Genomic DNA, 12,926 nt, shown 5'->3' with positions numbered 1-12,926 from the left:
AATCAAATTAAAAATTTTTTGAGTTTATTTTAAGAAAGATACAGCACAAGTGTGGGAGGGGCATAAAGAGAGGGAGACAAAGAATCCCAAGTGGGCTCCACACTGTCAGTGCAGAGCCCAATGCAGGGCTCCATTTCACAAACCATGAGATCATGACTTGAGCCAACACCAAGAGTCAGATGCTTAAACTGCCTGAGCCACCCAGGCACCCCAATCAAATGTTTGTATTTGGTCATCCTATCTCCAAAATGTGTGCTCTTTCTACAACTCTATGCTAAGTGCATTAAAAATTTTAAAGAGGAGTGCCTGGGTGGCTCAGGCGGTTGAGTGTCAGACTTTCTCAGATCATGATTTCAAACAGTTCGTGAGTTCAAGCCCCACATCAGGATCTCTGCTTTTAGTGCAGAGACTGATTTGGATCCTCTGCTCCCCTCTCTCTCTGCCCCTCCCCTGCTCACACACTTTCTCTCAAAAATTAATAAACATTTTTTAAATTTAAGGAAAGGCAATAATTCAAAATATAGTTCATAATTAAAAAGGTTTTAAACAATTTAGACTTTTCAACAAAAGCCTAATTAATAACAATTGGGGCTGCATCAATTTCTACCTAGAAGTTAAAGGTTACTCAATGGTATGAACAAAATAAAATAGTCTTTACCTTCACATACATTTATTCTCATCCAAATACTATGATATTTTGACTGAACCAAAGCCTAGTGTCAGCTATTTAAGGATAGTAATACAGATATCAACAATAATAATTTCTTACTCAATTTGATTTTGGACAATGCACAATTCTAAACACTTCAGGTAGATTAATTCATTTAATCTTCAAAACAAATCTACAAGGCAAGTATTACTATTATTTCTTTATTATTTTATTTTAGAGAGAGAAAGTGTGAGTGGAATAGTAGGGCAGCAGGAGAGCGGGTGGGGGAGAGGGAGAGACGGAGGAGGGAGGGAGAGAATCTTAAGCAGGCCCCATGTTCAGTGCAGAGCTCAATCTGGGGCTCAATCCCACAACAATTGGACCAAGACCTGAGCCAAAATCAAGAGCCAGTTCTTCAACCAACTGAGCCACCCAAGCATCCCTAAGTACTACTATTATTAAACCATTTTAGAGAAGAATGTTGAGACAACATGGTATTAAGTAGTTTTCTCTAGGTCATACAAGAAATAGTGGCCAAAATTATATAACAAGCACTGATTTCTGAGCTCCTGGTGCTAAGCTCATTTCTAGTGTCTACTTCTATAGATGGATGAACTTTAGTCTTCTCTCTCTTGACATATGCATATGGGGCTTAGATTATAGTGATGAAGTTTGCCCCTTTAACTTATGTTTTTACTTATACTTGTGAATTGACATGAGAACATAAAGGTTACCTGTGAATAGAAACTTTCACTGTATAGACTTTATTTATTTTTTAAATGTTTATTTATGTTTGAAAGAGAGAGAGAGACAGAGCACAAGCGGTGGAGGGGCAGAGAGAAGGGGACAGAATCTGAAGCAGGCTCCAGGCTCCAAGCTGTCAGCATAAAGCCCAACATGGGGCTCAAATTCATGAACCACAAGATCATGACCTGAGCTGAAATCAGACACTTAACCGACTGAGCCACCCAGGTGCCCCCGGAGAGAATTTATTAAAAGATGTATAGAACAGAACAGTAGACTAGACTCATGTGTGTTCCCTTTCCATTTTTCCTATGTGCCACTGTGATAGGGATCTAGAAACACAAAGCAGAAAAATCCATATATACACTCATAATAAACAAGAGAATTAAGGACATATAAACAATGTATAATATATGGTAATACATGGAATAGAAATGGAGAAATAGGCAGGTTAAGTTGCAACCTGGAATGTGACATTTCCCCCCCTCTCAATTTTATTTTATACTCTAATTAAAAATGAAAATAAGATAACATTAATGTGATTTTTAAAATCGTGAAACGGAAGCCATCTCTCTACACAGAACTCTAGATGACCTTAAATTCAGTCTGCAAATAGTACAGTGGGAGTGCTAATAAAGGTTAAAAATAGGATAATTAAATAAAGATATTTTTATATGTAATATCATACTATCACCATGTCCCTAACCCCTTGCCCTGAGTTTACAGAGGGTTAGCCACTGATAAAAATTCTCAAATAAATACATGAATATATCTCTTTTTTAAAATACTCATCAAACAGGGAGACCAGGGTGGCTCAGTCAATTAAGCATCCAAGTCAAGTCATGATCTCATGGTTTGTGAGTTTGAGTCCTGTGTTGGGCTCTGTGCGGACAGCTGAGCACCTGGAGTCTGCTTCAGTCCCTGTGCCTCCCTCTCTCTCTGCCCCTCCCCTGCTCATGCTGTCTTTCTCGCTCTCAGAAATAAACAGACATTTAAAAAAACTCAGCAACCAAGTTTGAAATTTTAAGTCTGGTGCTCTGCAATAACATTCCCTTCATTCAGGCCTTTGGGGAAGGCAAAACCTGACCCCTAGCTCCTACCTAAAGCAAAATCTATGAGTCACAGTGTCAAATGCCATGCAGAGCTCCCAGTGAGATGCCCCCTCTCCAGAAAGATACCAGGTGAAAAGAGTTTTATTTTCATAAAGGAGGAGGAAATCAATGATAGACACCCAGTTCTCCTTTGTTACATATCATGGGGAACCAAGAATCTCCAGTTCAATGAAAAAAGCCAGCAAAGCAAAAAGTAAACATTAAGATAAACATAAAGGCACATAAAACATCATTCATAAAATACCTTTGAAAATCATCAAAGATATTCAAGTATATGTCTTATTCTAGAAAAATTCAAGAGCCTATAATAAGGAATTAAAGAGAAACTCATAGAACACAAAAATAATCTTGTCTAAGTAAAATTATTTTTTTAAAAAATAGAATGACTAGGAAATGTCATTGAGAAAAATCTTCCATAATACATATTAAGAAGCAAACAGATAGTATGATAGAAAAAGAGAGACAAGTAGACTTTTAATCTAAAATGTCCAATAGCCTGTATCACTAATCTGACTAGGAATCATTAGTTCTCCACTGATATGCACTTACAGAAAAACATACATACATAAATGAATAAATAAATCAGCCATTTTTACCTAAGAATGTCTTTAATTGATCAGTTAAAAGCATTAATCTTATTAAGTCTTGATCTTTTAGTACATGTCTTTTTGATACTCTCTGTGGCAAAATGGGAAGTGTGCATAGAACACCTGTTGCATGCTAAAGCATGCCTGGAAGAAACGCACTTATGCAACTTAACCTACAATAAAAGTTAGCTACTTTTCTTTCTTCAAGTTTTTATTTAAATTCCAGTTAGTTAACCTACAGGGTAATATTAGTTTCAGATGCGGATTTAGTGATTCATCACTTACGTATAAGCCAGTGCTCATCAACACAAGCGCCCTCCCTAACCCGTCACGCATTTAACCCATCCTTCCTCCTCTCCAGTAACCTTCAATTTGTTCTCTATTTTAAGAGTCTCTTCCCTTGTTTGCCCCTGTCTCTCTAGCTCTCCTTTTTTACAAAAAAAAAAAAAAAGTGACCTACTTTTTTCATAGAATACCGTTTTTACTTGAAACAACAGGTGACCCACTATGCTTCTTCAGATATAGGTATTTGGCAGATATTGCTCAAAAATGAATGAAATGCATAAAAGAGTTACTATAAAGCTATAGTAATTAAGACAGTGTGGTATTGACAAAAGAATATACAAATATATCAATGAAACCAAAGAGAGACCAGAAAAAGATCCCAGTAAATATAGTCATCTGATTTTTGACAAAGGAACAAAGGCAATACAATGGAGCAAAGAGAGTCTCTTAAACAAACAGTGTTCCACCTGGAACAAATGGGCATCTATGTGCAAGAGAATGAACCTAGGTACAGACCTTACACGCTTCACAAAAATTAACTCAAAATGGAACCCTGACCTAAATGTAAAATGCAGAACTATAGCTCCCAAAAGATAAAATAGGATAAAACCCAAATGACTTTGAGTATAGAAATGTCTTTTTAGTTGTAACATCAAAGACATAATCTATGAAACCAATAATTGATAAAATGGACTTGTTAAAAACAACCTGTGCAAAATATCAAGATACTTGGAAGACAAGCCACAGACATGGAGAGAATATTTACAAAAGATATACCTGATAGAGGACCATTATCAAAAATATACAAAGAATTCTTAAAATTCAACCACAATAAGATAATCCAATTTAAAGAAATGGGCCAAAGGCCTTAACAGATACCTCATTAAAAAAGATCTATAGATGGCAGACAAGCATATGAATGGATGCTCCACCTCATACGTGATCAGAGAAAAGCAAAACAACATAACAATGATATACCACTAGACACCTATGAAAATGGCTAAATTTCAGAACAGTGACAACACCAAATGTCGATAAGAATGTGAAGCAACAAGAACCCTCATACACTGCTGGTGAGAACATAAAATGTTACAGGTAATTTAGAAGAAAATTTGGTGGTTTCTTACAAAATTAAAAATATTACTACCTCATGATTCCACAATCTACTCTTTGTTACTTATGCAAAGGAGTTAAAAGTTTATGTCTACACAGAAATTTATGCATAGATTTTTACAGATTTTTTCATGATTACAAAAACTAGTCTTGACTAGAAAAGAGAAAATAAAGAAAAGAGAAGAAAGAAAAAAAGAAAAATACCTCTATCCCTAACTACTAGAAGGTAGTTAAAATGTGGCAGACTCCATGTTGTCTACCTAACAGTCCCTCTCTTCCTTGTTGATTCTGCTAAAAAGAATAATCTCTACAGGCAGCACTCAAAATATCAAGCACATTCTTTTGCACCCTCCTGGGCATAGAGGTGGCCACGTAACCCAATCTAGATTACAGTTTCAGGGCAGGGGAGGCTTCTAAGAGTAGCACAAAATGATGTCCCATCTATGTAAAATGTCTCTGGGGATAATCAATTAGATTCTGTTGGGGCAGTACAAGGTTGTCAAATAAATGGGAGGCAAGGTAGAAGAGAAAGAACCACGTCCTGGAGGCCCATGACCAAAGAACCCTGTACCCAGGAAGGACCATTAGTACTTGTATGACTTATATTTAAGTAATGGCCAGCATGAAAAGGGCCATGGGTAGCCTAGAAAACTACTCTAGGTTGTTGTAATCCTCTGAAATCATACTCATCATCTCTCATCCTTGCTCAAGATTCTTCAAATTTCTTGATTATGTACTGTCTCAAACTGAAAATTCTTTACCACGTTTTAAAATCAAGACACAATCTGAATTGATTCCACCTCAAATGTCTTTCCAAAATCTCTCTAGTACATTATTGTCACCTCACAATATTCATTCATTCATTCATTTTTCAACAAATATCAGGCATCTATTGTATTGATAAGTACTGTGTATAGTGGGAAAATGACAGAAGACAATATCTGCCTTTATAGATCCTATGCTCTAGTGAGGGAGCAAGAAACACATGAACAGGAAAAGAATAACTGGAATTCCTACAAATCAACAGCAATAAATAAATAAATAAATAGCTTGAATGAAAACAGGCAAATGACTCGAATACACATTTTTCTAAAGAAGATATGCAAATGAACCACAGGTATATAAAAAGATGCTCAATATCACCAATGGTCAAGGAAATGCATATCCAAACCAGAATGAGATATTACCTCACATTTGTTGGGATAACTATGATTAAAAAAAAAAAAAGACAACAATGCAAGCAAGGGCATAGAGAAATTAGAACACTTGTACACTGCTGCGGGAATGTAAAATGGCAAAGCCACTACAGAAAATAGTATGGAGGTTACCCAAAAAATTAAGTAAGGCATAAAATCTAGCAACCCCACAATTCTGGTTATATATTCAAAATAACTGAAGTCAGAACACCAAAGAGATATTAACACTCCAATGTTAACTGAAGCATAATTCATAATAGCAAAGATACAGAAACAACCTAAATGTCTACTCAAGGATGAATGATTAAACAAAATGTGGTTTACACATAACAAAGGAATATTATTCAATCTTAATAAAGAAATATCCTGTATAAATGTAGATAATGAGGGAATCTCTGAATGTAAGAAATAGGAGATATAGAGTTAATCTCATTATTTTTTTGTTTTACTGTGAACCTAAAACTGCTCTAGGAAATTAATACTTAAAAAAAAAAGAAGATTTTGTCATATGCAACAGCATGGATGAACCTTGAGGACATCATGCTAAATCAAATTAGCCAGTCCCAAAAGGACTTATGTGAGGCATCTAATCTAGTTAAACGCAGAAACAGAGTATTGAGTTATGGTTGCTGGGGGTGGGGAGAGAAGGAAATGGATGTTGGTCTTCAACAGGTATAAAGTTCCTGTTTTAAAAATGGGGTACATTCTAGAGATCTGCTGTACAACATTGTGCCAATAGTTAACAATACTGTGCTATGTGCCTAAAAATCTGTGAGGAGCGTGGGTCTCATGATAAGTATTCTTATCACAATTAAAATAATAGGAAAGAAAATAACTAAAAACATTCGTGTTATGAAGAAAATGGGCACAGTTCCAATTTTTACTAATGTTGGTTTCCCCATCTTTGTCTGCACATAATACCACTAGAGGCACCCTTCGTGGCACAAGTAGAATCCCCCACCTCAAGCAGCCAAGTATTTCAAACTGGCATATCTCACATTGACTCTTCTTTCTCACTGATGCTAAGGCATCTCCAGACAGTAACACTTGGTTTTATATTTAATTATTGCTTTTCCCTTCTTATGTGTATTAATTTTGACTCTCTATCCAGAGATGAAAGCTCTTGAGAACAAGAATCCTGTCTTGTACTTCTTTATATTTTTCACAGTGCTTTGCATTCTTTTGAAGTGAGCATGATGTAGAAATTTCTTAATACATGTGAAATGATTGGGGAAATAAATATCCCTAAAAATATCTCCCATAACAAATCACAACTCAGGAAACATTTAAATAAAGCCATGTCTCCCATTCCCCGTTGATAGTATCTTTTTAAAAACATCTCTTTTTAAATACACTTATCAAGTATCTCTAAGACAAAGAATTTTGGTTTTGACTATTACTTAGAATCACATTTGTTTGTTTTTTCTTTCTGATGCTATTATTGACTTGAATATATTAGAACCTTCAGAAATTACCAGAATGCAAAGACTACTTCCTTAACTTAATGTAAGTAATTATGGGTGTCTCTGTTCCACCATTATGGGTTGAATTGTGTCTCCCAAAATTCAGATGTTGAAGTCCAAACTTCTAGTACTTCAGAGTGTAACTGTTTTTAGAGATAGGGACTTTAAAAGGCTAATTAAATTAAAATGAGGTCATTAGGATGGGTCCTAATCACTATGACTGCCCTTCTAGAGAAAACTAGAAGCACTGAGTAAGGTACAGAATTGTTGAATTACTGTATTTTGCACCTGAAACTACTATAATACTATGTTAATTATACTGGAATAAAGAGAGAGAAAGGGACAGAAAGATAGAAAACTAGGACACAGAGGGAAGACCCAGGGAGGACAAGAAACCTATCAACGAGTCATGGAGAGAGGCCTTGGTTGATACCAAGCATGCGGACACGTATTAAAGGTAGTAAAGGTATTAAAGGAATTTATGAAATATAAGAAATAAAATAAGTAACAAATATAAATTATTCTACCCTACAGTCTCTTCACTCAAGAGATAAAGAGAGGAAAGGGAGATAAATTTACTGAGCAGCACTACGTTCCAGGGTCTTTGCTAGGCTCTGAGCATAAGCGAATATGACCATCTCCTTAATCATCACAAATGAGATGTGATGTGCTAATACACCTCCTGTTGATAAAGATGAGCAAACACAAGGTCAGAAGGTGACCTTCTCCAAGGTCACACAGCAGAAGCATGGTGGTAACTCTCAGTTGGTGTTAACTGAATTTCAATGCTCTTTCCACTGCATTGCTCTGTATGGAATGGTCTCCTGCTAGATCTAACAACACTACATCTTGCGATGCAAACATAACTTGGTAGATAGAAATTGAATTAAAGTTCAGTCCCAAATTAAAAACAGTTGAAATATGTTTTAGTTACATTTTAAAATTATAATTATGACATTTTAATAATACTTTATTTCTTAATATGTATTATCAAAATTAATAGCTATTTTATAAATATTTAGAATATGTACTTTATTGAACTGTACCAGAATTGTTGAGATCCACATTTAAAAATTACATTTTCTCAAAAACTAGCCCTTTATATTTCAAATATAAAATGCCCAGTTATGGGGCACTTGGGTGGCTCAGTTGGTTGAGCATCTGACTTTGGCTCAGGTCATGATCTCACGGTTCATGAGTTCAAGTCCTGCATGGGGCTCTGTGCTGACAGCTTAGAACCTGGAGCCTGCTTCGGATTCTGTGTCTCCCTCTCTCTCTGCTCTTCCCCTGCTCATGCTTTGTCTCTCTCTCTCTCTCTCTCTCTCTCACAAAAATAAAATAAACATTATAAAACATTTAAAATAAATAAAATGCCCAGTTATATCTGAATTACAGATACATAACAAATAATTTTTGTATAAGTATGTCCTAAAACTACATATATAAAAAGTATTAATTTATATGAAATTCAAGTTTAACTGGGTATCCTGTATTTTATCTGGCAATTCTATTATCTCTACTCTCTTCTGAAACCCCAAAATTTAAAGGAAAGCAATGAAAAAGGCATAAACCTATAAAGACAAGGAGGGCTTTATATAAAGGAAAATAAAGGCCACAGCTATAAAAAATGTAGTAGGTTACAAGCAGATTAATTGGTGACAGACTTTACACATAAAATGAAAACCTAGACCTGTTAAGGGAGGAGGCCAGATGTAAGCGAGTCTGCACTGCAGAACTTCAGAACAGGTCAAAAACGGGGCGCCTGGGGGGCTCAGTTGGTTGATCGTCCGGCTTCAGCTCAGGTCATGATCTCACGGTTTGTGGGTTCAAGCCCCGCGTCAGGCTCTGTGCTGACTGCTAGCTCAGAGCCTGAAACCTGCTTGAGATTCTGCGTCTCCCTCTCTCTCTGACCCTCCCCTGCTCACACTGTCTCTCTCTGTCTCCCAAAAATAAATAAAAAACATTAAAAAAATTAAAAAAAAAAAGAACAGGTCAGAAACTGGGAACCTTGGGAACCTTAAGGCCTGTAAGAACAGGGAGTTACATGCCATTGAAAGAAAGATGATTTATTTCCTCTATTTAAGGAACCCAGTGTACACAGCCAAGAGAGGGCGTCTCTTTAAGCCTGGTCAAAGAGGGGCTCCTGGATGGCACAGCCAGTTAAGCATCTGGCTTGGGCTCAGGTCATGATCTGGTGGTTCATGGGTTCGAGCCCCGCACCGGGCTCTGTGCTGACAGCTAGCTCAGAGCCTGGAGCCTGCTTCGGATTCTGTATCTCCCTCTCTCTCTGGCCCTCTCCTGATCGCACTGTCTCTCTCTGTCTCTAAAAAATAAATAAAAAGCATTAAAAAAAAATTTAAGCCTGGTCAAAGAGTTAGAGATATACCCCTTGGAGAGGATCACTGAAAACACTGAAAATAAGACACAACTCAGGGTCTGGATACTATAAATCAATACACGAATTAAGAGATAATCTGTACCAGCTGTTATCAAATTTGAGAATAAAATAGAATCATCTAGACGGTGTGTAAAGACCGGGCCACCGGGTCCTACTCCAGAGTCTATGATTCGGTAGTTCAGGGAGGGCACCTGATAATTTGCATTTCCGAGTTCCCAGGTGATGCTGACACTTGATGGTCTAAAGGGTCTCCACTTTAGGTAAACATTAGAATCATCTGCAGGACCTTTAAAAAACCACCTGAGGGTCATTCCCAAGGATTGTTACTGAATTGTTTTGGCCTATGGGTTTTCCAAATGTTGCTGGCTCTTCTTCTGTGCAGCAGGCATTAAATACAAGAAACCTTAGTGCTAAACCTTGAGACCTCTCTTTCCCCTTCCCCATGCTTTGAGGAAGCTGGCATTCAGGCTAACATCTCCCACATGAGTGATGAAAGGGTTTCTTTTCTCCTTTGGGGGAAACTGTCCCACCTAATTCTCTGAAGAAGCAGATTACTGAGGATGATCCTCCCCTCAAAACATCCTGGTAAAGCTATTTTTAGTGATGCTTACTATTACAGAAACCCTGCTTCCTGAACTTTGTATTTCCAATCATCATTAGAAAGGTGAAGACATCAGGTAATTAAAGAAAGACTACACCATGACCAAAAACCAAATTAGGTAAATAATCAGGAAAAATGCAAAGAGGATGCAAGGACGCAAGTCTGAATCAAACTGACTCCATGACAGGCTTCAAGTATCCACTCTGACCTTGGAGGCCTAGGTGTAGGTTTCTCAGAATCATTAGACAATAAAAGGGCACACATTGCCCAAGGCAGGAGGGACCACCCTTGTAACATCCTTAACATTCCTAAGGGCAGGCCTAGAGATAGAAGCTATAGATAATCACTTACTGCTTAAGGTTAGTTACACCCTACGTGAGGGTCCTGGGTCCACTCTGTAATTGGTTAATACTCTAAATGTTGTGATTGGGTCCCGCCAAAAGTAACGAACACTCTGGACAATGTGTATGGTTAAAGCTACTGCCAATGATGATATGCGATAATGATTGGACCCCTGTACCTGTGTCACAATTTCCTGTAACTCCCCCTTCCCAAACCCATAAAGGCCCTGCCCCACCATGTTCGGGGCTCTCAGCACGGATCCACTGTGCTGGTGAAGTCTGTGAGCCCGAGCTTATAAGGCAGTAATAATAAAGCCCTTTGCTTTTGCATGCGTGACTCGGTCTCCCTGGCAGTCTCTGGTTTTTGGGGATGATATTGAAATCTTGGGCATAACAAGGAAATAGAAGCAAAAGAAAATATATAAAATAAACCAGAACAAAATAAAAACAAATATCTTACTCAAAGTTATAATAGGAACAATATTCTTAAAGCAAGAGTAAGAGGAAATTTTAAAAAAATGGAATAGAGTAGGCAAAAGTTGAACTCCTAGACACTAAGACTAGTCTAGCTGAAATAAAAAAAAAATTGATGTAAAGTTTGAAGTTGAAAAAAAATTCTTAAGAAAATAAGAAGGAAAAAAAGAAATAAAATGAAAGTTTACCATCTAAGTGACATGAGTTCAGAAACAAATCACTGAGAAACAGAAGGGGAAAAAGTTATTAAAAAAACAATCTAACATTATTTTCCAGAACTGAATGACCCCCTTTTAGTCATCGGAGGTAAAAACTAGACAGTCATCTTTTTGTCCCTCACCACCTCCATGGTCTCGCCCAAGTGCCAGCCAGTCTGAGTAAGCCCAGTTGAGTTTTCACCCTTGTTACCTCCCGAATATTTTATTTCTTCTCTATTCCCAATGAAACTGCTTAGCTGAAGGCCTCAGCACTTCTCATTTGCCTCTCATTGCTGAGGAAACACTGGAGTGATCTTTTCAAAATGCAAATCTGAGCATTCAGTGCAAATCTGTTGCTTAAAACTCTTCAGTGGCTCTCCCCTGCCAACCCCCCTAAGCAGGGCACAGAGGTCATCCAGGATTTGAGGCCTGCTAAATTTTCCGTCACCAGATCAGTTACTGCCCCTAGTGCTCCATGTTCCAGGAATACTGAATCACAGTCAACTTTCAGTTGTCCAGGGAGAAATTAAACCATGTTAGGGCAAAAACATGCATGGAAATAGCCAAAAGGCAGCTTATTTGTAAAGAAAAATAATGAAAGCTACTGTGAATAAGAGAAATTCGTAAGTATCAGGACGAGTCTATCATTTCCAATTATATAGGAACTGTTATGTTTTTACACTGTATCTACTGCCTATCAGCAGCGCCCCTCCACCTGGCCCATCAGAGGTGGCTCCGTTTGCTTACAGCAGCAGTCTGTTAGCCTGTTAGCTGCTCTTCTGGGCAGGCGTGGCTTTCTGTAGTTTGAAACTCTGTGCAAAAATCTGTTCCTTATGCTTTGATGAAACTAGAAGTCTCTTTGCTCTCCTGAGACCCGGTTTGTGTTGTTTTTCTTAAACAGAGAATTTGGAAAGGGACAGTGAAGGTGCTATGGAGAGCCCTGCAAACAAAGTCCAGCATTCTGTGTTGAAGCGTCTGTGACCTTGAACTGACAGATAGGGCCTTTAACTCTCGATTCATGGTTATATTGAGAGCGTTGCCTCTTTGAGAGCTGAGGGGGCAGTCTGAGGTTATAGGGAGAAAAACTTGAGAATGGCAGGTAATTTAATTTCCAAGTTGATGGCTTGACTGTGTTGCCAGTGAACTAGTATCCGTGCAGTGATGGAGAGAGTGACAGCGAGAGGGAGGGATTAGCTGACAAAGACAAAGCAGCTCCAAATAACTGCTTGCTGGGGTGTTCAGAAAATAAAAAGCAGAGTTTATTCAATGAAAACTGGTGTTATCTAAGATAGTTTTCCTTAGCAAATGGGAGTAGAGAAAGAGCAGGAGGAGGAGGAGGAAAGAGCAAACTACGTGGTTCAAATAGAACAGACTACTTGAACATTGTGATTGAATACATTTGTATTAAATAGTCATCTTGTATCCTAATTGTGTGTAATTGTGCCTGAACGCTGTTCTACCTGTGTCCTCCTTCCATTTTCCATTATCCTAGTTAATAGGTTCATACTGTTGACAGTATGCATGATGATTCCAAACAACTCTCTGCATTTTTGTATTTGCCGTCAGTTTGCTTCCTTACCTCCACTGCTACACTCACCTTACTCCCATTACCTGCATGATGGGCACATATACAGATTTTTGGACTCAGCTCAAATGATACCTCTGTTTAGAACCTTTGATTGCCCTCGAAAGGTAGAGTGGTTCCCCGGGTCCTTTGTGTTCTGTGGTTTGTGTATGATTCTATTATAACATTCATAATCCCGTAA

General features: G+C 37.8%; 1 protein-coding gene across 1 annotated transcript in view; it reads right to left on the bottom strand.

Moving 5' to 3' along the window:
• LRP1B (LDL receptor related protein 1B) overlaps positions 1 to 12,926 on the bottom strand; it is a 1,807,041-nt gene that overhangs the window by 519,021 nt on the left and 1,275,094 nt on the right. The window lies entirely within an intron of this gene.

This window comes from Suricata suricatta, chromosome 3 (assembly GCF_006229205.1).
Source record: "Suricata suricatta isolate VVHF042 chromosome 3, meerkat_22Aug2017_6uvM2_HiC, whole genome shotgun sequence".
In the NCBI taxonomy this organism is placed as follows: domain Eukaryota; kingdom Metazoa; phylum Chordata; class Mammalia; order Carnivora; family Herpestidae; genus Suricata; species Suricata suricatta.
Note: the sequence above shows the minus strand (reverse complement) of the source record. Positions and strands in the feature narration are given on the sequence as shown.